General features: G+C 37.3%; 1 pseudogene; it reads right to left on the reverse strand.

Moving 5' to 3' along the window:
• Nucleotides 1-2,819: 2,819 nt before the first annotated feature.
• Nucleotides 2,820-3,309, reverse strand: LOC110583515 (annotated as a pseudogene).
• Nucleotides 3,310-27,767: the final 24,458 nt, after the last annotated feature.

Genomic DNA, 27,767 nt, shown 5'->3' on the forward strand with positions numbered 1-27,767 from the left:
TTTAGAGGATCAAAATTAAAATGGCCAGGCCCCAATCTCCAGCCCCAGAACTGAAAGATCATGGTCCCCTCTTTTCAGTAAACCCTCAGGGATAAACGGTTTTCACTTTTATGTGTGCCAAGCTCTGCAGCCTCCTGGGTGCGTGCCCTCACTGATCCTCCTGGGGGAAGGCAGATGGTCCCACCTACTGAACTCTGTAGGGCTCTGGCTCAGAGAGTGGTCACTGGATCCTGCGTGCACATGCTCCACCCCTTCCAGGGAGACGGTAGAGGGTTGATGCATTCCTGTTTTTTGCAGGGCTCTGGCACTGATTGCTGTCCCCAGGTAGTGCACCACACTGGCTCTGCCCCTTCCAGAGGAAGGCAGAGGGGCCTCACGTTCCTTTCTTTTATATTCAGAGAGCCGTCACCCTATCAAGCCTTGGCTCATGGTTTATGGTGAACCAAGCTGAGATCCCCCTCCTGGGCTCACTGACTGAACCAGTTTCCCTCTTCCAATGCTTGGGAATTGTACCGGCTCAGGCACACCCATTTTTCTGTGACTCAGAGAATCCTGAGACCACACTGTCCCACCTAGAATTCTGTCCTTTTTCACCACCTGAGCACCTTTCAGGCAGGGATGTTTCTCACTGGAGCACATTTCTAAGGGTTCTGATTTTGCCCTCCTGGGCTATATCTCTTTCCACTAGCCAGATTACTGAGGCTCCTTCTCCCCACCACTTATCTTTTGATATATCCCCTTGGATTCTCTTCTCCTCACCTCCTACCTTGCAGAAAATGGTTGCTTTTCTACTTGTGGATATTCTTTTCTTACATCTCAGGTTGAAATCATGGGTGTTCAGAATGATTCGATAGTTATCTAGCTAAATTCAAGAGACCAGATGAAATGAAGTCCCTTACTCTTCCACCATCTTGCCTCCCAGCTTGCCTTTTATTCTTAATGAAATATGTCCCTAGGATTCTTATGAATTAAAATATAAAAATAGTGGCTTATTTTTATAAAAACAGGACAGAAATGACTATTGAATAGATGACTGATTTTATGATATATACTCATGTGATACTTTACAATTAACTTTTATTGACTCAAAATAGCTTTGTGTATAAGGATACCCACTGATTTTGCTATTAAGGAGAGAAAGGAAAATTAAGGGATAATTTTGCTACCTGCTTCAGGGTGCCTTATTCAGTGAATGTTGAAATTGGTAACTCCTGAAATATTTAAGAATTTCTAGCAGTAAGTCAGTTGCCTTTGTTATGTTTCTTTTTAAAGTTGTATAATTACATGGATAAATATTTCAGTTTCCAGAGAATTGATATGGAAATCTGTGTATATTATGGAGTCACAAACCACATGACTATGTGAAGGTATGTTAGGGTTGTTGTGATTTAATTTTGAACTCTACCTTTATAAAAGGACCTATTTTGTTGGTGAGGAATTGGTATATCTTTAGAACCCATGGGCATTAGGTCATGTTCCTGGGGCACACTCCTCAGGGGTTTTTCAGGTGAGATTTCAGGCCAAGAACACAGGGTGATTCTTGTCTAGAGGCAAAGAAAAATATTCTCTTATTGGACAAACTTGTGTTTTAACTTAAACCTTATATCAAGAGAAGTCCACAAGGGGGTCACTCTAATGGCTCAGATTCCCTATTAATTAATAGTTAACAATGACTGCAAGTATGTAGCATTATAACATTTAGTAGATTACCATTTCTTTTGTTGTTGTTGAATAACTTTGACATGTAACATTGTGTAAGTTTAAGGTATATAACATGTTACTTTGATACAATTTATATATTGTAATATATAAAATATATATTTTATATTTATTATATATTAGTTATATATAATTGTCATTATAGTGACATTTATCACATTGCATAATCATAGTACAGTATTATTGTCTATATTCATTATACTGTCCAAAGATCTCTATGGCTTATTTACTACTTATTACAAGTTTGTACCCTTAGATAACATCAATCCCCCCTTCCCAACTCTTGGTAACCACCATTTTACTCTCTGGTTTTTTGTTTGTTTGGTTGGTTCGTTGGTTGGTTTTTTTGGTTTGGCTTTTTTAGATTTCACATATAAGTCATATTATACAGTATTTGTCTTTCTTTGATTTATCATGCTTGACATAATGTGCTCAGGGTCCATCCATGTTGTTGCAAATGGTAGGATACCCTCCTTTCTCATGGCTGAATAATATTCCTCTATGTATATGTATCACATCGTTTTTATTCATTCATTCATTGATGGGCATTTGGGTTATTTCTATATCTTAGCTATTGTGAATAGTGCTGCAGTAAACATAGGAATGAATATATCATGTCAAAATCCTGTTTTCATTTCTTTGGGTATATATCAGGAAGTGGAATTGCTGGATCATATGGTAGATCTATTTTTAATTTTTTGAGGAGATTCCATATTGCTTTCCATAGTGATTGAACACATTTACATTCCCACCAACAATGTATAAATGTTCTTTTATTAACCACATCCTCGCTTGTACCTGTTGTCCCTTCTATTCTTGATAATAGCTATTCTAACAAGTATGAGGTGATATCTCATTGTGGTTTTGATTTTTTTGTTGTTGTTGATTGTTTTGTTGTTTAGTTTTAATTTCGTAATCATAAATTTAACTCTGCAATCCAGCTAGACTTGGACAGGAATAAATAAAATATGGAATCCAAAGGACTGCAGTGAAAGCACAAAGATTATAGGATATTTCAAGCAGATGGGGGTGAAGGAGGGCTCACCTGAGCTACGGAAGGAATGGTTTGGTAGTTAAGGTAAAACACCAAGTCAAATTTATTATATTTGTCCACAGTGAGCAATGGTGATCTTGCTAGTCTTGCCATTTGTGGTCTCAATGCACTCCATGGCTTCCACAATATTCATGCCTTCTTTCACCTTGCCAAGATCACATGCTTCCCATCCAACCACTCAGTCTTGGCAGTGCAGATGAAAAACTGGAAACCATTTGTATTGGGTCCAGCATTTGCCATGGACAAGATGCCAGGACTCATTTGCTTCAGGATCAAATTCTCATCATAAAATTTCTCCCCACATATGGACTGACTGCCAGTGCCATTAGGGTGTGTGAAGTCACACCCTGGCACATAAATCCTGAAATAACTCTGTGAAAGCAGGAACGTTTATAACCAAATCCTTTCTCCCCAGTGGTCAGAGCATGAATGTTTTCTGCTGTCTTTGGAACTTTGTCTGCAAATAGCTCAAAGGAGATGCAGCCCAAAGGCTCACCACCCAGGGGAGTGTCAAACAACAAGGTGGGGTTGTCCATGGCTGGGTGGTGCAGACAGTTCCAGGGTGGTGGGTGACTGCAAGGTCTCACTGTAGTTTTGATTTGCATTTCCCTGATGATTAGTGATATTGAACAACTTTTCATGTACCTGTTGGTCATTTTTATGTCCTTCTTGGAAAAATGTCTACTTAGTTCTTCTGCCCATTTTTTAAATTGGATTGCTTGTTTTTTGTTAGGTTGTATGAGTTCTTTATATGGATTGCAAAAATTTATCCCATTCTGTAGGTTGTCTTATTGTTTTATTTTTAATTGTTTCTTTTGTTGTGCAGAAGCTTTTGACTTTTACATAGTCCCATTTTTTTGATTTTACAATTTATTGGTATGGAAGAATTCATGTGATTTTTTTACTTAAGGCTTTGTTAACCAAGAATTAAAAAAAAAAAAGCAAAACAAAGAATTTGAAAAAATGTACATAAGTTATGCAAAATTTGACTAACATAGATTTGAATCAATAGTCAATTGTATATGAATACATGACCAATTTCAAATTTTTAATTTTTTAAAATTTTTTATTTAAATTCAATTTAGTTAGCATATGCTGTATTATTAGTTTCATGGATAGAAGTTAGTGGTTCATCAGTTGCATATAACACACAGTGATGATTACACTGAGTGTCCTCCTTAATGCCCATCACCCAATTACCCCATTCCCTGACCTACCTCCCCTCCAGCAACCTTCAGTTTATTCCCTATAGTTAAGAGTCTCTTATGGTTTTCTTCCTTCTGTTTTTATCTTATTTTATTTTTCTTTCACTTATGTTCATCTGTTTTGTTTCTTAAATTCCACATATGAATGAAATCATATGGTATTTTTCTTTCTCTTACTGATTTATTTCACTTAGCATAATACCCTCTAGTTCCATCCACATCATTCCAAATGGCAAGATTTCATTCTTTTTATGGCTGAATAATATTCCATTGTATATATATATACCACATCTTCTTTATCTATTCATCTGTGGATGGACATCTAGGCTCTTTCCATAGTTTGGCTATTGTGGACATTGCTGCTATAAATATTTTGGGTGCATGTGTTTGTTTGAATCACTACATTTGTACCCTTTGGATAAATACCTAGTAGTATAATTGCTGGGTTGTAGGGAAGTTCTATTTTTAACTTTTTGAGTAACCTCCATACTGTTTTCCAGACTTGCTGCTCCAGTTTGCATTCCCATCAACAGTGTAAGAGGGTTCCCCTTTCTCTGCATCCTCTCAAAAGTTGTCATGTTCTTGAGTTGTTCATTTTAGCCTTTCTGACCAGTGTGAGATGATATCTCATCATGGTTTTGATTTGTATTTCCTTGATGCTGAGTGATGGGCAATTTTTTCATGTGTCTATTAGCCATTTGTATGTCTTTTTTTGAGAAATGTCTGTTCATGTCTTCTGCCCATTTCTTGACTGCATTTTTTTGTTGTTGTTTTTGGGTGTTGAGGGTAATAAGTTCATTATAGGTTTGGATACTAGCCCTTTATCAGAAAAGACATTTGCAAATATCTTCTCCCATTCTGTAGGTTGCTTTTTAGTTTTGTTGAACACTTCCTTTGCTGTAAAGAAGGTTTTTATCCTGAGGAAGTCCCAATGACTCACTTTTGCTTTTGTTTCCCTTGTCTTTTGAGATGTGTCTAGCAAGAAATTACTGCAGCTGAGGTCAAAGAAGTTGTTACCTGTGTTCTCCTCTAAGATTTTGATGGATTACTGTCTCACTTTTAGGTCTTTCCTCCATTTTGATTTTTATTTTGTGTATGATGTAAGAAAGTGGTCCAGTTTCATTCTTTTGCATGTGGCTGTCTAATTTTTCCAACACCATTTGTTGAAGAGAGTATCTTTTTTTCCACTGGGTATTCTTTCTTGTTTTGTGTAATATTAGTTGACCATATAGTTGTGGTTCCATTTCTGGGTTTTCTATTCTGCTATTCCAATACATGAACATGGAATGTTTTCCCATCTTTTTGTGTCTTCCTCAATTTCTTTCATAAGTGTTCTATAGTTTTCAGAGTACAGATCCTTTACCTCTTTGGTTAGGTTTATTCCTAGGTATCTTATGTTTTTTAGTGCAATTGTAAATGGGATCAATTCCTTGATTTCTCTTTCTTCTGCTTCATTGTTAGTGTATAGAAATTCAACTGACTTCTGTGCATTGATTTTATATCCTGTGACTCTGCTGAATTTCTGTATCACTTCTGGCAATTAGTTGGTGGAGTCTTTTGAGTTTTCTACATAGAATATCATGTCATCTGTGAAGAGTGAAAGTTTGTATTCTTCTTTGCCGATTTGGATGCCTTTAATCTCTTTTTGTTGTCTAATTGCTGAGGCTAGGACTTCCAGCATTATGTGGAACAACAGTGGTAAGTGTGGACATCCCTGTGGAGTTCCAGACCTTAGGGGAAAAGCTCTCAGTTTTTCCCCATTAAGGATGATATTTGCTGTGGGACTTTTGTATATGACTTTTATCATATTGAGGTATGTTCTCTCTATCCCTACACAGTAGAGGGTTTTTATCAAGAAAGGATGCTGTATTTTGTCAAATGCTTTTTTCTGCATCTATTGAGAGGACCATATGGTTCTTGACCTTTCTTTTATTAATATGGTATATCACATTGATTTGCTGATGTTGAACCACTCTTGCAGCCCAGGAATAAATCTTACTTGGTTGTGGTAAATAATCCTTTTAATGTACTATTGTCTCCTATTAGCTAGTATTTTGGAGAGAATTTTTGCTTCCATATTCATCAGGGATTTGGGGGTGTAATTCTCCTTTTCAGTGGGGTGTTTGGTAGCAAATCAAGGCATGACCTCCCCAATAAAATAATTGCTTTTAAATAGCTAATGCCTTAAGAGTGGTAGGCTCTAGGGATAGCCTAAGGGTGGATTATTTATTTGAGGTCAGCACCCTCTCAAAGACCATTCTTATTATATCTACTCCCAAGTCCAGTTTCTTTTTTTCTAAGGAAATTTTGAGATCAAGGTGAAGCTGGCCTGATAGAAGGAGTTTGGAAGTTTTTCTTCCATTTCTATTTTTGGAACATTTTCAGAAAAACAGGTACTAGTTCTTTCTTTCTTTCTTTCTTTCTTTCTTTCTTTCTTTCTTTCTTTCTTTCTTTCTTTCTTTCTTTCTTTGCATTTGGTGGTGGGAGAGATGCTGATTGCCTAGGGACTAGAGAGAGCACAGCAAACACAAATTTTTGCTTCTTAAAAAATGCTAGCAGAGAAAGAGAAATACCGTATAATTTTACTCATATGTGGAATTTAAAAAACAAAACAGATGAACATAGGGGAAGGGAAGGAAAATAAGATAAAAACTGAGAGGGAGACAAACCATAAGAGACTCTTTTTTTTTTAAAGATTTTATTTATTTATTTTACAGAGAGAGACACAGCGAGAGAGGGAACACAAGCAGGGGGAGTGGGAGAGGGAGAAGCAGGCTTCCCGCGGAGCAGGAAGCCCGATGTGGGGCTTGATCCCAGGACCTTGGGCTCATGACCTGAGCTGAAGGCAGTCGCTTAACGACTGAGCCACCCAGGCGCCCCAGGAGACTTAACTATAGGGAACAACCTGAGGGTTGCTATAGGGGAAGTAGGTAGGGGGATGGGGTAATTGGGTATAGGCATTAAAGAAGGTACTTGTCATAGTGAGCACTGAGTGTTATATGCAAGTGATGGATCACTAAGTTCTACCCCTGAAATGAATACTACACTATATGTTAACTAATTTGAATTTAAATAAAATTTTGAAAGAAAAAAATGCTAGCAGGTCACCAATAAAAAGCAGCATACAAAACAAAAACAAAACAAAATGACCATCCCTTAAAAAAATATGGTATGTGCATTTCTTGCTAGAATTCAATACCCCACTTCTTAAACTGCACTATGCTAAAATCCTTTGAGCAGAAAAGGATGTTATTCTGTTAGTGAAATTTAATGCAATGTATTATGTTGTTTGGGAGACAGCAGAGAATTGAATAAAAACACTCTTAGATCATTATGACTGGCTGTGCAAATCCTGAAATACTGACAGAATGACAGTCTCAAAAAGAAAATAGAAGGAAAGGGTTGTGGGTCAAAGTTTTAATGGAATAAAGGCTGAGTGTCATGCTATAGTTTCTTTGTTTAATTTTAGTTCAAAAGGAAACAATTTTATAGTCATTTAGCAGTTACCTTTATTATATAGTTTTCTTGTTCATGTATAGAGATAATAAATTAGAAGATGGTCGGTTGTCTCTCTTATAAAAACATTGTCATTTAAAATAATGCTTGGATCAGAAATAGGCATAATTAAATAGCACCCCTCCTCCCTCTAAGAAGGCAGTAAATAGTAAACCTTCAGAGGTTTGAGAGGAGGATGTGGTTTGGAGGAGGAACTGGTTAATCTCCATATTCCTTAATTCTTTACTCTCTGTTTGTTCCCCTATTATAAACAGTAGTAAAATAAATGTAAGAGGGAGCTCTAAACATGCATTAAGAATTATGGAAACTACATTCTGCTTCACAACCAGACTCGGGGGTAAAAGAATCCAAAAAATACCATGGTTGGTGACAGCCTTAAAAAAAATAAAAGGAAATGGGCTGAGGAATGCCTTTAGAGCCCAAGAAAATAGCATGTACAAGCAAGGCATAGTAAAAGACCATTATTGAGTGGTGGAGCCTATGGCAACCTAGAACATGAAATGCCTGCCTGAAGGCAGTCAAATTCAGACTCTTAAGAAAACAATGTATTGGCCAAACAAGTAAATCTGTGGGCTACTGCCCTCCAAAAGGTGCTAGTTTAACCCTGCCCTAGGTCTTGGCAAATAAATGAAGGAATAAACATTTGTTTAATTTATAAAAGGGAACTTCAAAACCCTACTGGGGCCTGGAAGGTGACCCTAAGCTTTAAATTTGGAAAGGTCTTTAGTGGTTTTCCATTAGTTGGAGAAACGTTCATAAAGGAGGCAACATTTGACCTAGAAGTTGAGAGATGCATAAAATGTTGCTAATAATATATTTGGTTTTGGATAAGCACATGAGTAAAGACACAGAGGCAAGGAATATGTTCAGTAAACAGCAAAAAATCTGATGTAACAAATGGTGATAAATGAGGCTGAGGATATAGGTTGGGGCATTGTGAAGGATATTCAGTGCCATGTTATGAAGTTGGCTGTGTCAAATGCAATATGTATGTTGCTGGGATTTCTAACATGGATTCTTTACTGCCCTTTGAGAAAGTTTCTTTGGGGGAAAATATTTCTGGTACATCTGATGGACAGTGGATTCTAAGGTCTACTGTCTTTCCACAGGGACATTAAATAAAAGAATGTCATAGATTGAAGAGAATGCTTTTATATTATTTACTTCAACCTTCTGATTTCACTGATGGGAAAACTGGGTTCTAGAGAATTTATATAGCTTGTTTAAGGTTACACAGTTACAAGAACTAGAATATTTTTTCTACAACCAAACTATCTACCTATCTCATCAGGATTCAGTCTAATTTCTTTTTCCATGGCTGTTATATTTTGCTTTCATTTTTTCTGATTTTGAAATTCTTGAAGTAAGTCAAAGTCACATATCACTTCTAAAGAGCTATATGTTTCTGCCAATGAAATTGATAGTGCTTGATACTCTGCAGTCTCCAAGTGTGCAGGAAGATTCTTTCATGGAATTCTGGTTAGTCTCCGTAATTATAGGTGAGCTGTACTGATTTAAAATGCATTGTAAATTAACTATGGCATGTCTGTTACCACAGTCTTAGGTATGTTGATTTACAGATAATCGTTCTCTTTTCAGTGTTGATTCATTTTCTAATCATGAGCTGTCTCCCCCCACCTCTGTTTGCATCTAGGCAAGATTGACCTTATTCAAAGATAGAAGAGATAGATGCCTATGTGGTGTGATTTGAAGCCCAATTCCTGTCTAAATTTTCTTTTCTTTCTTTTTTTTTTAAAGATTTTATTTATTTATTCATGAGAGACAGAGAGAGAGAGAGAGAGAGAGAGAGAGAGAAGCAGGCTCCCAAGGAGCAGGGAGCCCGATGTGGGACTCGATCCCAGGACCCTGGGATCATGACCTGAGCTGAAGGCAGACGCTTAACCATCTGAGCCACCCAGGTGCCCCCCTGTCTAAATTTTCTAATTCATATGCCTCAACTTATTCTTTAGGGGCCTGCTAAAAGCATATACATTTTCATAATGTCATATCATCGTTAATGATTATAGCTTATATCACTAGAAAATGACCTGCCTTATCTCCTTTAGTACATTTTGCTCTAAATTTTACTTTTATTACATTCATAATGCCATCCCTGATGCTTACTTTTGAGTTTGATTAATCTATTTTGCAACATATGAATTTTCAGTGTATTTAGGCGCTTTGTTTCTGAGAGAGATCACACATTAACCAGGTAACATATTAGTGGGGATTAGTTTATCTAATTCACCCATTGTATCAGCTTTGTATGGCTGCATAAAAAATTATCACAAATATGGTAGGTTAAAGCACCACAAATTTATTAGCTTACAGTTCTGTAGGTCAGAGGTCTGGCAAATCTCAACTGGTTCTCTTCTGAGGGCCTCACAAGACTGATATCCAGGTGTCTTCTGGGTTGAGTTCTTATCTGGAGGTTCTGGGAAAACTGCTTCATTCAGGTTGTTGGTCACATTCATTTCCTTGACATTTTAAGACTGAGCTACCATTCTCTTTGTGATTGTCTGTTGGGATCTTTTAGTTCTTGAATGTGTCCTGCATTCTTTCTCCATAGTCCCCTATATCTTGAAGCCAACAATGGCCAAGTCCTTCTTGTGGTCTGAATCTCTCATTTGCTCTTCTCTTACTTTCCTGATATCAGCTGGAGAAAGTTCTCAGCTTTTAAAAACTCCTGTGATTAGAATAGGCCTACCCAGATAATCTCAACTTTCTAAAAAGTAAGGCCCCTACTAAGAAAACATATTGCTCTCTATGTTTTGAAGGGAATAGGAAATATGAAAATTTGTGGGATATGAGTTGGTTCTCATGCGAAGATGGTGGTGAAGGATAGAGACCAATAAAAGGACACAGAGTAGTTGTCAGGGAGAGGGAATGAAGGGTAGGGGAAGCATGTTGGAAGGTGCATAGGTGAGAGCACATAAAAACTTTCCACTTTCTACTTCCTTACTTTGCCTTGAACTGGTCCAGAGGACAAGGTAAACCTGCTTCAAAACCACAGAGTATCTGATATAGGTGCTTTCTTGAGACATGCATTTCAATTGCTGTGGAAAGAGTGGCACTAATTTTTCCTATAGAATCTTACAGTGTTTAGTTTTGTTTTTTTTTTAAGATTTTATTTATTTATTTGACAGAGAGAGACACAACCAGAGAGGGAACGCAAGCAGGGGGAGCGGGAGAGGGACAAGCAGACTCCCCGCTGAGCAGGGAGCCCAATGCGGGGCTCGACCCCAGGACCCTGGGATCATGACCTGAGCCGAAGGCAGACGCTTAACGACTGAGCCACCCAGGTGCCCCTCTTACAGTGCTTAGTAACCACTGATAGGAAAAGGTAGAATAAATGGTTATTCTTCCAGCCTTGTATAACAGTAGAGATATGTGCAATACAAAATAATAATAACATCATTTGCTTATGATGACACAGTTCCATTAGGCAAAAAAATATGTGACCTATAGATGGCAGCAAAGATCACAAAGCAGCTTTGATATAGTGATTTTAGGGTAACTGCAATAAGTACTGCAAAAACTGTTTTTTTAAGATTTATTTATTTATTTATTTTAGAGAGGGAGAGAGAGAGAGAGCATAAGCAGGGAGGTGGGCAGAGGGAAAGGGAGAGGAAGAGGAAAAGAATCCCAAGCAGACTCTGTGCTAAGCATGGGGCTCAATGTGGGCCTCAAGCTCACAACCCATGAGATCACAACCTGAGTGGAAACAAGAGTCTGACACTCAACTAACTGAGCCACTGAGGCGCCCCCAAAACTTCTTACCTATAAGTTCAAACTATTAGAGACATTTACAGACATCAGAGAAGCAACAGTGGACTGACTGGCTTAACAAACATCAATCAAGGATGGGGTAACCATCTTTAAAACAGAACCAGGATCCCCCAGAGACTTCAGCTAGAACTCAAATGGCAAATTTATATATGTCTTCCAAAATGGACTGGACATAATGCATCAGTCTCCTCAGCTCTATAAATTAATAGGAAGTAATGAAATTACCTTTGAATTATAAAAGTTAAGAGAAACAGGCAAGAAAAAAGGAGGTGCTTTTTTTTTCTTTTCTTTTTTTGGTGGAAATGGGTTATATTATCCAAGATTAAATTGAACTATGTCTTGTGACTCTGGTATCTTCAATCCTCTCATTTCCTAAATTCCTTCAGAGTTGATAGAATCAATTGATGTACCTTCATTTGTTGAGGACATTGAAAGGACCAATCGACTATGCCACAAATAAAGTCATTTAATTATAGTCCATCAGTATGGTTTAAATGCATGACTTTTCTCTTTCTGTTTTTAGTTTTTGCTTTCCTCCAAATGACATCATTCCACTGAATGTTAAGGTATTTGTTTTTAGCAGCATTCTATTTTCTGTGGGGTTTCATTGACTATGGATACGAACAATTAGGGTGTGCAATAACTATCAAAATGAAAATGTCTTTCTGTGAATAATGCAGAAATATAAATTTGAACTCTGACGCTCAGATTTTTAAACTTTTCTCTGATACCTTGCCAGATTACTTTTTGCTCTTAAAGTAAGAAGAAGGGGTTTACATTATCATAAAATGTTTTACTATTTATACCATATTGAAGTGGCACTTTATGATTTTTAGGAGTGGCAGTAAACTACATTTCACTGATCTTGTTTTATCAGTCACAATACATTTTTAAATATGAGATACTAATTCATTCTGCTGAATGCAGTTGGTTCTATAAATGATAAATATCACATAGGAGAGAATAGGTTCTCTATAAAACTGTTCTCACCTTGTTTCAGGAGAATTAAAGAATAAATAACTCATGAAAAAGTAAAACTAAAGGTATGTATGTTTGCATTCTGTGTGTGAGATTAAAAGCACCCAACATCACCTATAATATTGAAGTAGCAAACAATTTACTTATTACCTATTTTTCCGTGGATCAAAATAAATTCTCCATGGGGGCGCCTGGGTGGCTCAGTCGTTAAGCGTCTGCCTTCGGCTCAGGTCATGATCCCGGAGTCCTGGGATCGAGCCCCGCATCGGGCTCCCTTCTCAGCGGGAAGCCTGCTTCTCCCTCTCTCACTCCCCCCTGCTTGTGTTCCCTCTCTCGCTGTGTCTCTCTCTGTCAAATAAATAAAATAAAATCTTTAAAAAAATAAATAAATTCTCCAAAATGTGCTCCCATTTCTGTATGCTTAATTTCTTTTTACTTCCTCTTTGACTAGGACTTCTTTGCTATAAGTGCACAATGATTAAGTGGTATATGAACTTATTTTATGGACATGAAATGTGCCACATGCCTCCTAAAGAAGGCCCAAATATCACTTACTCACTGTCAAGTAGAACTTCAAAATATTATCTAAGCAATTATCCTGTTATCACAGTGATCTTTGTCTATTATTTCTCTGACACATGATTGTCACCTTGATTTAAAATTACCTCCAGTGAATCCTAGTGTTCTACATTCTACACACAAAATCTTAATAGTGACAATTAAAATGCAACATCATTTGCCCATTTTATATATACTGGGCTTGATCCTTTATTCTGCCTTAATTAAGGGGAAGGTGCCCTTAACCCAAACCTAGGTAGCACAGCTTTCAGGACAGACAAGCACAGCTCACTAAGAATGCCAGTTTTGCCCTAGACTAAATATAGGACATATAATTTATTTTTGTAGTTAATTCCATTTAACCCCTGGCAATACTATTCAGTCTTGGTATATGTAGATCCTGTGTGTATAAATGTACTTATTGGAAGGATAGAACCTGTTCATCTTTTTTCCCTAATCATATGAGGGCACCAAGCTATCTGAACACTTATATAACAACTCGTATCCCTGTTATTGAGGATAGGGTAGAGATTTATCCCTTTAAGAGAAGATCCCAGATGAGGATACCCTTTTTGATATAATAGTTATGTGACTAGCTCATGTCAAAATAAGTATTCATTTGGAAATAAGATGCCAATTCTAACCCCATCAGAGTACAAGAGGACCCTCAAATCTATCTTATAAGATGCAAGGAAGGTAAATATTGGCTAACATCAGAAGATTTGCCTTGTCACACTAATTCCATTGTGCAAAAAATAATGTTAAATCACATAAGGGAATGTAGCTGAAGTAAGGCATAGAGTTTTTGTTTCAACATCATCACATCAAATTTCATAGATGTTTTCAGAAAAACAGTGAAAATGAAGCATGCACATTTTAACATTTGTACATAAACGGCATCGAAGCATTACATATAGACAAACTAGGACTACAAATTAAGTTTTGGGGAAAAGCAACAGAACAGTTCTGCATGAACGGAGACTAATTTTCAGCCAAAATAAACTAAGGTAAAAAAAATGCACTGGTAATTGGAAGTATGACAAGACTTCCATTAAATGTAAGAGAAAGGTAGAATATGTATTTCTCATGGGCTATTCCATGTTTACTCATGGAGAATTTGTGTGATATTTATACTTCACTAATCTTAGATCTTACTTAATGTATTATCCCCTTTCCTCAGTGGTAATTGTCAGGGATTCATTTTGAGGAAAGAACAAAGAACGTTGGATCCAGACTAGGTCAGGGATAGTGTTTGACCTCAAAGGAGTAGTCATGTCAATTGTGGAATTAGAACGTTGCTATAAAGCAAACACAGCAATCCAAGTTCAGGAGACTGGACTATAATAAAAAGCTAAGGAAATCTTTCTATCTTACAAAGCCATGCCTCAATTAGAACAAGGAGTTTGCTTAGGTGAATTGTTTTTCAGGCAAAGATTAGGAACAAATAATTTGAAAACAGTGACAGGCATGATTGAGACTTTAGCAACAGGAAGCTGTAATGAAATGACTGGGAATTTGAGGACAGTCTATGCAGATATGTGGAGTACATACCTAACCACTTACTTAAATGCCAGTTTCTTTTTGGTCTAGTGCAATTAATTGTTGCAGATCTTGAGAAATAAGTAAAACAATGAAAAAGAAAAGAATAAAATGAATTCTATTATTTACACGTAAAATATTTAGGACAAAGAAAGGTAAAATACACCAGGTAAAGTTTAATTTAAAAGAAAATAGGGGCATCTGGGTGGCTCAGTTGGTTAAGCATCTGCCTTCGGCTCAGGTCATAATCCCCAAGTCCTGGGATCAAGGCCCACATCAGGCTCCTTGCTCAGCGGGGTGTCTGCTTCTCCCTCTGCCCCTCACCCCACTCATGCTCTCTCAATCTCTCTCTCTCTCTCTCAAATAAATAAAATCTTTAAAAAAAGAAAATAACCATCAAATATTATTTAAAAATATATATTCACCTGGATCTTACTTAAGACTTAGGCTCTTATTCATGATTAGGGAGACTGATTTCAAGCAGCTTCGAGGGTAAGAGGATAACATCAAAGGCATAGCAACAAATTAACATAAATTGCATGTGCATGGGTATTTAACTTTTTGACTGCCCACAGTAGAAGTGCATTTTATTTCTCACTCTTATTTCACTCTGGCTCATTCTTGATAGATTATTTGGTTAGGTCACCCAACCTGTCCCTTACCAGTATGACTACTCCTTGACATATAAAATAAATAAATAAAACCACCTTGGACAAACAGTGCATGGTTAAACCTTTATTAAATTAGATGACCTTATAACATGAAATGGACAATAACATGAACAAACTGAGAGGAATAACCATTATATATAAAGAGAATAAATGTCACTATGGTGTATACATGGGGTGTAGAAGGGAGACTTAAGGAGAGAAGACAGAAAAGATGTCTGAAAGATAAACAGAAAAGTTAGAGTCAAAGGAATTAAGAGTAATTCTAGCTTATTTTCGCTATTCTATTTTCCTATGGGTACCTTCTCTACATCAGTATGTATCTTGAGGTTTCAGTCTCCTGTTTTGCCTTTATCACAAACCCTTAGGTAAAGGAGAACTCAACCTATCCAATATTTATGTCACCATTACCTAACTTAATCCAGAACAACAGGCTCCAACACTCAATGAAGCAGTGATTTTCAACCATGGCTCCTGAAAGAAGCACATGGGAAGATTTTACATCTGCCTATGCCTGGTCCCAATACAAGAGAGTCTCCATTAGTTGAGTGGGGCCTCGAGATTGGTATTTTTTAAAGATTTATTTATTTATTTATTTATTTTGAGGGGAGGGAGAGAGAGAGAGACCTGAAGCATACCCGCCCCGCCCCCACCCCCCGAGCAAGGAGCCTGATGAGGGGTTCGATCTTATAACCCTGAGATCATGACCTGAGCCAAACCCAAGAATTGACCACTTAACCAACTGAGCCACCAGGTGCCCCTAGAGATTGGTATTTTTTTTGAAAGCTCTCTAGTTATATCTATTCGGCAGCCGGGGTTATAAACCAGTGTTAACTCATTTGTTCTAAAATTTTATGTGAAAAATCATTCTCTGGGGAACTTCTTAAAAATGTAGATTTCTGAGCCCCAGAATTGCACATCTAGTAGGCCTGAGAAGGGGCTTTGGATGTTACATTTTTAATACCTACGTGATATAGATGCAGAAAGTCCAAAAAACCATTTTGAGAAATCCTGAATTAAGGCTTTTCTGTTTCACATGCTCCAAAAACTTTAGTTTTCACTACATGATATTTGAAATGTGACTGTAAAATAAATGTAATTCATAAGCCTCACTGAAAAAAAAAAAATCCTCCCTCATTGCCATGTCTAAGTAAATGGATTTTGTAATTGTCTTGGATGGTGACCATTGTAAAAAAAACAAAATTCAACCAAGTAAATTTGAAGATCTAATTGGCTTTATTAAGCAATTTATGAATCAAGTAGCATCCCATCTAGCAAGTAGATGTTCTGAGGAGTTGTACAAAATGGAAGGTTTTTATAGCCAGGAGGGGAAGGCAAAGAAGTAAGTAGCAAAAAAAAAGAAAGGACCGTTTCAGGCCATGACATCTTCTTTTGTGGGAAAAAGGAATGTCAGGGTTTTCATCATGAAAATTACTTCACTAGGGCAGATTAGGAAATTTCAGATTGACTGTTAAAAGGTCACATTTCTGGGATAAGTTGAAACTGTAATTAAATTTTGGTTTGCTGTTTTTGGGGGGCAAATGACTCCATTTGGAGATATTTTTTAAGAGCATTTAGAAACTTTGGGAATTTTCTACACATCTTCCCGTTATTTAATATAAGGTTCTTAACAGGAGATTTCATTAATTGAAAAAAAAAATGAAAGTTTCTTAGAAGTGAGAATTCAGTGATTGTATTAGTTTTCTTTTTCTTTCTTTCTTTTTTTTATTATGTTCAATTAGTTTTCTATCACTGCTAACAAATTACCACAAATTTAGTGGCTTAAAAACAACGTATATTTATTTTTTCACAGTTTTCATGATTCAGGAATCTTGAAACGGCCCTAACTGGGTCAGAAAATCTCTGATCTTAGTCAAAGGATCAGAGATCTCAGAATCTCACAAGGCTGCACCATAGATGTTGCCCAGGCTGTGTTCATTTCTGGAGGAAAAAAAGGTGTGATGTGATTTATAATAAGAAATATATATTTGGTCCTTGTATAATGCCTTAAGGAAGGTAAAATCAAAGTTAGATTCCTTTAGATGGCTTTGTGAATTGAATATATTTGAACCAACTATCAGATGATGCTCTTTACAATATGACCCTGAATGTGCAACCACTATTTTCTTCTTGTCCAATCTGGGATGAATTTAGAACAGAGGTCTGCACCTAAGCACATGGAAAATTGACTATTGTCATGCTCTGGCACAATTATTGTCATGCTATGGCACAGATTCAGTAACTTTAACAAAATGGATATTTTATTTTTGTTTTATTTTTACACTTAATTTATTTTGTGAATATATTCATATGGCCCAAAAATGAACAAGTATAAACAAGTACATGGTGAAAAGTCTACCTTCCACCCCATACTTATTTCCTACCTCACATTTCACATTTAACCACCATTACTTTGTTTATTCAATATCTTTTCATATCATTATGTATTGGCTTAAATTCTGCATTTCTATTCTGTTGCATTGATCTATACATTGATGCAACAGCATGATTTTTATTTTGGGGCCTTATATTAAACTTTAATACCTAGTAGGGCTGGTTTCTCATGCTTGCTTTTCTTTTTTTCATTTTTTATGGTTATCATTCACTTATTTTTCTATATGAACTGTAGAATCAGCTTGTCTAGTTAAAATTTGTTGGTATCTTGGTAGAGGAAAAAGACGGCAGAGGAGTAGGGGACTCTATTCCAACCGGTCCCCAGAATTGAGCTGGATATCTACCAGACCACTCTGAAACACCAAAGAAATCAGCCTGAGATGTAAGAAGATAGATCTGGATCTCTACAGACAGAATATCACAGACATTTGGTTTCAAGGTTCGAAGCAGGGAGCCATGATTCTGCAGGCAGATATCGGAGGATAAATGGAAGGGGGAGGGAGCTGTCAGGATCCTGCACCACCAGTGAGTGATACCCTCCCACACTGGGGATGGAGTACAGACTCACAGACCAGTAGTGACAGGGAAAGGACTTTAGGGCAGCCCCAGAAGGAAATCTGGAGCAGCAGAGCTGCACATGTAAACTGGGGTGGCTGACAGTTATAGAAGCACAAAGGGCAGAGATGTGCCCCTACATGGAGGTGAAGACTGGGAGCTATGCTGAGGGGCCCACAACTCAGGAAGCTGCAGTTTATAGCAGCACCGACAGAAATGGAGATAGTGTGCCCAGAGAGCTCACTGAAGAACAGACTGCAATCTCTCTGCTCTGAGGCAGAGGACTGGAAATGATCTCTTCTGCTCTGACTCTTGAAGAGATGTGGAAAGCTGCCAGGGAAAGCCACCAGGAAACAAAAGCCCCAAAAAACAAGTTTTCACTGAGCCCATCCCCCACCATAAAGAGTAGGGCAACTCTGCCCAAACAGGGTTGCCTGAGTAACAACATGGCAGGCCCCTCCCTCAGAAGACAGGCTGGGAAAACAAGAGGTCAGAAACCCTAAGGTCCGTATAAAACAGGTGCATCTTGCTTGGGTTGTGGTGAATAATTTGGACTTTATACATTCCCTAAACCACCCCTCAACAGAATGAATAGGAGGAGGAACCCCCAAAATAGGAAAGACTCAGAGACAATGACTTATAGCACAGATTTAGAAATGGATTCAGATATAACCAAGATGTCAGAGATGGAATTTAGGGTAGCAATTGTGAAGACGATAGCTAGAATGGAAAAATCGATTAATGGCAACATAGAGTCTCTAAGGGCAGAAATGAAAGCTGAACAACATAACTTAAAAATGCTATCAATGAGATCCAATCTAATCTAGATAATCTAACAGCTAGGGTAAGCAAGGCTAAAGAACAAATTAGTAATTTAGAACACCAATTAATAAACAAGAAGGGAAAAGAAGAGGCCAGAGAAAAACAACTCAGAAACCATGAAAATAGAATCAGAGAAATAAGTGACACCATGAAACGTTCCAATGTCAGAATTATTGGGATCCCTGAGGGGGTGGAAAGAGAGAGGGGACCAGAAGATATATTTGATCAAATCATAACTGAGAACTTCCCTAATCTGGGGAATGAAACAAACATTCGTGTCTTAGAGGCAGAGAGGACCCCTCCCAAGATCAAGGAAAACAGGCCAACACCCTGGCATGTAATAGTAAAGTTTGCAAATCTTAAAACCAAGGAAACCATCTCAAGGGCAGTTAGGGGGAAGAGATTCCTTATGTACAGAGGGAGGAACATCAAAATAACATCAGACCTATACACAGAGACCTGGCAAGCCAGAAAGGCCTGGCAAGACATATTCAGGATACTAAACGAGAAGAACATGCAGCCAAGAATATTTTATCCAGCAAGGCTGTCATTTAGAATGGATGGAGAGATGCAGAGCTTCCAAGACCGGCAGAAACTGAAAGAATATGTGACCACTAAGCCGGCCCTGCAAGAAACATTAAGGGGAGTTCTATAAAAGGAGAAAGACCCCAAGAGTGATATAGAACAAATTTACAGGGGCAATCTTTAGAAACAAGGTCTTCACAGGCAACATGATGACAATAAATTCATATTTTTCAATAATCACTCTCAACATGAACGGCTTAAATGCTCCCATAAAATGGCACAGGGTTGCAGATTGGATAAAAAGACAGGACCCATCCATATGCTGTCTACAAGAGACTCATTCTGAACCTAAAGATACAGCCAGACTGAAAGTGAAGGGATGGAGATCCATCTTCCATGTCAAAGAACCTCAAAAGAAAGCTGGGGTAATAATTCTTATATCAGACAAATTAGATTTTAAACTAAAGTCTGTAATTAGAGAAACAGAAGGACACTATATCATCCTTAAAGGGTCTATCCAACAAGGAGACCTAAAAATTGTAAATATCTATGCCCCCAACATGGGAGCAGCCATCTACATAAGCCAGCTGTTAACCAAAATAAAGAGTCATATTGATAATAATACGTTAATTGTAGGAGACCTCAATACTCCACTCTCAGCAATGGACAGATCATCTAAGCAGAAAATCAACAAAGAAACAAGAACTTTGAATGACACACTGAACCAGATGGACCTCATAGATATATACAGAACATTCCACCCTAAAACAACAGAATACTCATTTTTCTCAAGCACACATGGAAATTTCTCCAGAATAGACCACATACTGGGTCACAAATCAGGTCTAATCAATACCAAAAGATTGAGATTATTCCCTGCATATTCTCAGACCACAATGCTTTAAAACTGGAACTCAATCACAAGAAAACGTTTGGCAGAAATTCAAACACTTGGAAGCTAAAGACCATTCTGCTCAAGAATGTTTGGGTCAACCAGGAAATCAAACAAGAACTTAAAACAACTCATGGAAACCAATGAGAACAAAAACACATCAGTCCAAAACCTATGGGCTACTGCAAAGGTGGTCCTAAGGAGGAAATACATAGCCATCCAAGCCTCACTCAAAAAAATACAAAAATCCCAAATTCACCAACTAACTCTACACCTTAAAGAACTAGAGAAAGAGCAAAAATGATGCCTAAACCAGGCATTAGAAGATAAATTATTAAGATTAGAGCAGAGATCAATGAATTAGAAACCAGAAACACAGTAGATCAGATCAATGAAACTAGAAGCTGATTCTTTAAAAGAGTTAATGAGTTTGATAAACCACTGGCCAGACTTATCCAATAGAAAAGAGAAAGGACCCAAATTAATAAAATTATGAATGAAAGGGGAGAGATCACAACTAACACCAAGGAAATAGAAATAACAATTAGAAATTATTATCAAGAACTACATGCCGGGCGCCTGGGTGGCTCAGATGGTTAAGCGTCTGCCTTCGGCTCAGGTCATGGTCCCAGGGTCCTGGGATCGAGTCCCACATCGGGCTCTCTGCTCCTTGGGAGCCTGCTTCTCCCTCTGCCTCTGTCTCTCATGAATAAATAAATAAATATTAAAAAAAAAAAAAAGAACTACATGCCAATAAATTGAGCAACGTGGATGAAATGGATGCCTTCTTGGGAACCTATAAACTGCCAAGACTGAAACAGGAAGAAATTGACAACCTGAAGAGGCCAATAACCAGTAACGAGATTGAAGCAGTGACCAAAACCTGCCAAAAAACAAGAATCCAGGGCCTGATGGATTCCCTGCGGAATTCTACCAAACATTCACAGAAGAAATAATGCCTATTCTACAGAAGCTCTTTCAAAAAAATAGAAACAGAAGGAAACCTTCCAGACTCATTCTATGAGGCCAGCATTACCTTAATCCCCAAACCAGGCAAAGACCCCATCAAAAAGGAGAATTTCAGACCAATATCCCTGATGAATATGGATTCCAAAATCCTCAACAAAATCCTAGCTAATAGGATCCAACAATACATTAAAAGGATCATCCACCATGACCAAGTGGGATTTATCCCCGGGATGCAAAGTGGTTCAACATTTGCAAATCAATCAATGTGATAGAACACATTAATAAGAGGAGAGAGAAGAACCATATGGTCCTCTCAGTTGATGCAGAAAAGTATTTGTCAAAATACAGCATCCTTTCCTGATTAAAACTCGAGAGTATAGGGATAGAGGGAACATTCCTCAAGCTCATGAAATCCATCTCTGAAAAACCCACAGCGAATATCCTTAATGGGGAAAAGCTGAGAGCCTTTCCCTTAAGATCAGGAACACGACAAGGATGCCCACTCTTGCCACTATTGTTCAACATAGTACTAGAAGTCCTAGCAACAGGAATCAGACAACAAAAAGAAATAAAATATATTCAAATTGGCAAAGAAGAAGTCAAACTCTCTCTTTTCGCAGATGACAGGATACTTTATGTGGAAAATCCAAAAGACTCCACCCCCAAATTATTAGAACTCATACAGCAATTCAGTAATGTGGCAGGATACAAAATCAATGCACAGAAATCAGTTGCTTTCTTATACACTAGCAATGCAACTGTAGAAAGGGAAATTAGAAAAACAATTCCATTTACAATAGCACCAAAACCATAAGATACCTTGGAATAAACCTAACGAAAGAGGTAAAGGATCTATAGTCTAGGAACTACAGAACACTCATGAAAGAAATTGAAGAAGACACAAAAAGATGGAAAAACATTTCATGCTCATGGATTGGAAGAATTAACATTGTTAAAATGTCTATGCTACCCAGAGCAATCTATACCTTCAATGCCATCCCAATCAAAATTCCAATGACATTTTTCAAAGTGCTGCAGCAAACAATCCTAAAATTTGTATGGAATCAGAAAAGACCCTGAATCACCAATGAAATGTTGAAAAAGAAAAACAAAGCTGGGGGCATCATGTTGCCCGATTTCAAGCTATATTACAAAGCTGTGATCACCAAGACAGCATGGTACTGGCACAAAAACAGACATATAGACCAAGGGAACAGAACAGAGAGCCCAGATATGGACCCTCAACTCTATGGTCAAATAATCTTCAACAAAGCAGGAAAAAACATGCAATGGAAAAAAGGCAGTCTCTTTAATAAATGGTGCTGGGAAAATTGGACAGCTATATACAGAAGAATGAAACTCGACCATTGTCTACAACCATACAGAAAGACAAACTCAAAATGGATGAAAGACCTCATCTTTCATCTCAATGTGAGACAGGAATCCATCAAAATACTAGAGGAGGACATAGGCAGTAACCTCTTTGACATCGGCCACAGCAACTTGTTTCAAGGTTCATCTCCAAAAGCTAGTGAAACAAAAGGGAAAATGAACTTTTGAGATTTCATGAAGATAAAAATTTCTGCACAGCAAAGGAAACAGTCAACAAAACAAAGAGGCCACCCACAGAATGGGAAAAGATATTTGCAAGTGACACTACAAATAAAGGGCTGGTATCTAAGATGTATAAAGAATTTCTCAAATTCAACACCCAAAAAACAAATAATCCAGTCAAAAAATGGGCAGAAGACATGAACAGACACTTCTCAAAGAAGACATACAAATGGCTAACAGACACATGAAAAAATGTTCATCATCATTAGCCATCAGGGAAATTCAAATCAAAACCACATTGAGATACCACCTTACACCAGTTAGAATGGCAAAAATTGACAAGGCAAGAAACAACAAATGTTGGAGAGGTTGTAGAAAAAGGGGAACCCTCTTACACTGTTGGTGGGAATGCAAGTTGGTACAGCCACTTTAGAAAACAGTGTGGAGGTGCCTCCAAAAATTAAAAATAGAGCTCCCCTGTGACCCAGCAATTGCACTCCTGGGTATTTATCCCAAAGAGATAGATGTAGTGAAAAGAAGGTCCACATGCACCCCAATGTTCATAGCAGCAATGTCCACAATAGCCAAACTGTGGAAAGACCCAAGATGCCCTTCAAAAGACAAATGGATAAAGATGTGGTCCATATATACAATGGAATATTACTCAGCCATTCGAAAGGATGAATACCAAACTTTTGCTTCAACATGGATGGGTCTTGAGTACATTATGCTAAGTGACATAAGTCAAACAGAGAATGTCACTTATCATATGGTTTCACTTATTTGTGGAACATAAGGAATAGCACGGAGGACATTAGGAGAAGGAAGGGAAAAATGAACTGGGGGAAATCAGAGTGAGAGCTGAACCATGAGAGACTATGGACTCTGAGAAACAAACTGAGGGTTTTCGAGGGGAGGGGGTGGGGGATGGGTTAGCCCGGTTTTGGGTATTAAGGAGGGCACATATTGCATGGAGCACTGGGTGTTATATGAAAACAGTAAAGCATGGATCACTACATCAAAAACTAATGACGTATTGTATGGTGACATAACATAATAAAATAAAATTTAAAAATTTGTTGGTATCTTAAATCAATTACATATTTATAAATTGATTTAGGGAACACGGATATCTTGATCATATTTTCATTGTCTACAGAAGCATAGCAAAATCTCTTGATGGGGTGACTGGGTGATAGACACTGGGGAGGGTATGTGCTCTGGTAAGCGCTGTGAATTGTGCAAGACTGTTGAATCTCAGATCTGTACCTCTGAAACAAATAATGCAATATATGTTAAGAAAAAAAAAAGAAGAAAGTAGCGGGAGGGGAAGAATGAAGCGGGGGAAATCGGAGAGGTAGACGAACCATGAGAGACGATGGACTCTGAAAAACAAACTGAGGGTTCTAGAGGGGAGGGGGGTGGGAGGATGGGTTAGCCTGGTGGTGGGTATTGAGGAGGGCACATTCTGCATGGAGCACTGGGTGTTATGCACAAACAATGAATCATGGAACACTTCATCTAAAACTAATGATGTAATGTATGGGGATTAACATAAGAATAAAAAAAAAAAGAAAAAAAAGAAAAAAGAAAATCATAAGGAAGAGAAAATACAAAAAAAAAAAAAAGATTTGTTGATAGTGCTAAAGGACAAGTAAAATAGTTTTCAAGTTTCTGGCTTAAGTTTCTGGGTAGATGTAAACTTGTAACCAAAGAAGTTATAGAATATAAAAACAATCGAAATCAACAGTTTGTGTGTCAATGTGTGCGTGTGTGTATGTGTGTGTGTGTGTTGTATAGCGGTAGAAAAGAAGTAATAAATTCATTCATGTTTTTACTTTTATTTGGAAATAATTTCAAACATTGAGAAAAGTTGCAAGAATAGTATAAAAAACACCTGTATACCCTTTGCCACATTCACATATTAACAGGTTGCCTCATTTGCTTTGCCTCATTTGCTTTCCCCCTACACACACACACACACTCACACACACACACACATTTCTGAACCACTGTTATGTAAGTTACAAACATCATACCTCTTTACCCTTTCATTTCTAAATACTTCAGTCTGTATTTGTTAAGAATAAGGACAATTCCTTTCCTAATCCACCATACTTTATTGTGATTTTTTTCAGTTTACCCAATCACATATTTTTAGTTGGAAACAGTTCCTCAGCTTTTCTTTTTTTTTTTAAAGATGCTTACAGCTTTTCTTTAAATTCTTTATTTAAATTAAATTTAGCTAACATTAGTGTTAGTTTCAAGGGTAGAATTTAGTGATTCATAAGTTGCATATAACATCCAGTGCTCATTACATCAAGTGCCCTCCTTAATTCCCATCACCCAATTATCCCTTCCCCCGACCTACCTCCCCTCCAGCCACCCTCAGTTTGTTTTCTAAAGTTCAGCATCTTTTATGGTTTGTCTCCCTCTCTATTTTCATCTTATTTTTTCTTCTCTTCCTCTATGTTCATCTATATTTTTCTTAAATTCCACATATGAGTGAAATAATATGGCACTTTCTCTGACTGACTTATTTCACTTAGCATAATACTCTCTAGTTCCATCCACATCATGGATGGAAATCTTGCAAATGACAAGATTTCATTTTTTTGATGGCTGAGTAATATTCCATTGTATATATATATATATATATCACATAAGATGTTTATAGCTTTAAGAATGCAGGGCTTTAAAAATAATAATGTTCTTCATTTGGGTTTGTCTTTTGTTTTCTGATGATTAGATTTGAGTTTTACAACCTGGGCTGGAATGCTACATAAATGATGGAGACTCACAATGTATATCTGTACCATGTGGTGATGTTAATTTTATCATTTATACATGGTGTTGCTAATTTCTCAATGGCATAGTTACTATTTTTCTCTTGCAGTTATTAAGTAATTAGTGGGAAGACCATGAAAAAACCATTCATTTTAAGACCATGAAAATATCCTACTCCTGCCTTATCAAACTGGACTTTCCAGATTTAGTGTCCATTAATATTTTTTAATTAACATATAATACATTGTTTCAGGGGTACAGGTCTGTGATTCATCAGTCTTATATAATACCCAGTGCTCATTACAACACATACCCTCCCCAATGTCCATCACCCCATTACCTCATCCCCCATCCCCCTCCCCTCCAGCAACCCTCAGTTTGTTTCCTAAGATTAAGAGTCTCTTTATGGTTTGTCTCCCTCTTTAATCTTAACTCTAATGGAGTTAATGATGATTTTTCTAACTGCAGCAATCCCTACAACTTTATTGGAAGTTATCCTAATCTTCAACTATTTTTATGAATTTATTTATGTACTAATTAGTAGTATAATGGATACTTATTTCTTCAATGGTTTGTAAACCAGCAATGAATTCATTTTGGATATATTGTTGCAATGACTGTGTGGCTGTGTTTTCTCTCCAGCTAAGTTGTAATCTTCCCAACAGTGGGAACTGTACTGTGCTTCTGTTTTATTCCTATTAAATTTCTTTCTTCCTACTCTCTCTCTCCTAATCCAGAGCTCTGTTAATCACCTACTAAGGTCAGTTACTAAAGACTGAATGAATGACCAAATGTTTTGAGGATGCTGGCAATCTTATTTGTAGCTTCAAGCCATAGATATCATGTAGTTGCCTTCTGTGGATCATTGTAATCACCAAATAAAATATTGGAAATTTAACAGAGAATTAACATTTTTATATTAAGTATACTTCAAAGGCTATCTTCATTAGACACCAAACTGTAGCATGTAATTAATTATGCACATTTCACTAAAATCTCAAACACTAGTTTTGTTTATATTGTGTATAAAAAGTCACATAGCTAAGTTTGGTTTCAATTTCTTTTATTACTCTCTAGAGTCTGATGCTCCTTCTATTTCAATATTGGTTTTTTTGTGTGGTTTTTTGTTGTTGTTTTGTTTTTAGATTTTATTTATTTATCAGAGAGAGACAGACAGAGGCAGGCAGAGGGAGAAGCAGGCTCCTTGCTGAGCAAGGAGGCCAATGTGGGACTCAATCCCAGCACCCTGGGATCATGACCTGAGCCGAAGGCAGATGCTTAACCGACTGAGCCACTCAGGCGTCCCTATTTCAATATTGTTTTTTAATGTAAAACTTGCTCTGATTCTCATTTCCCATCTGAATCTCCCTGGTTTGTTTCTCCTACAATACTCTCTAAAGCAACAGAAAGAGATAATACTTTTCCTGATAACCCCCAAATCTATATAGGACATTGACTTTGGAGATAGCACATTGTTGGTGGATTAAAAATAAATCACCCTTTTCAGTCAATTTTCAAGAATCTTAGTTTTTCCTATATCATAGAAATCACTTGCACAGGCTCTTGATACTTCAGAAGTTCTTTAAGAAATTTGTGTTTGTGGGTATGTATATACAAACATACATCTTTGTATGCCCCACTATATGTCAGTTCACATAGGATACACACAAATGTGTTATTTTTCCTCTATCTACTTTATTCATTATTTCCAAGGTGATGCGGTGACAGGAGTATTTCAACTTCAACAAATCCCTTTTTTGTTATAGCGTTTCCCCTCTTCTATCTTAGCACAGTTTGTGGGGGAAGGTATTCTCTAAAGACATTAGGTGTTGGTAGTTGTTGTCTTAAGAGACTTCTGAGTCCCTGTTCAGGGATTTTAAAGTACTCTGTCTCAAGCTTCTAAAACCAACATCTCCTGACATTTTTTATGTGTTCTGTACTTCACTGAAGAAACTTCATCTAATCCAATTTTTGCTGCAACCTTCAGGATTGGAATAGAGCTGTTTATACGCACATACACACATATATGCCCATGCACACAGGCGCAAATTAAGGATTATTTTAACGGAAATCACTGGCCAAAAAAAATTAATAATCCTAGCTTTGAGTCCATCTTAATGTTAACACAGACTGGTGTGGCATAAGGGTCACCTCTTTATAAATAGTTGAGGATATCTGTTAGAAGTAACATATAAGCTGGTATAGTTGTTGATACCATTGTACTAGACAGTTTTTAACAGCAT

Source organism: Neomonachus schauinslandi, chromosome X (assembly GCF_002201575.2).
Source record: "Neomonachus schauinslandi chromosome X, ASM220157v2, whole genome shotgun sequence".
Classification (NCBI taxonomy): Eukaryota; Metazoa; Chordata; class Mammalia; order Carnivora; family Phocidae; genus Neomonachus; species Neomonachus schauinslandi.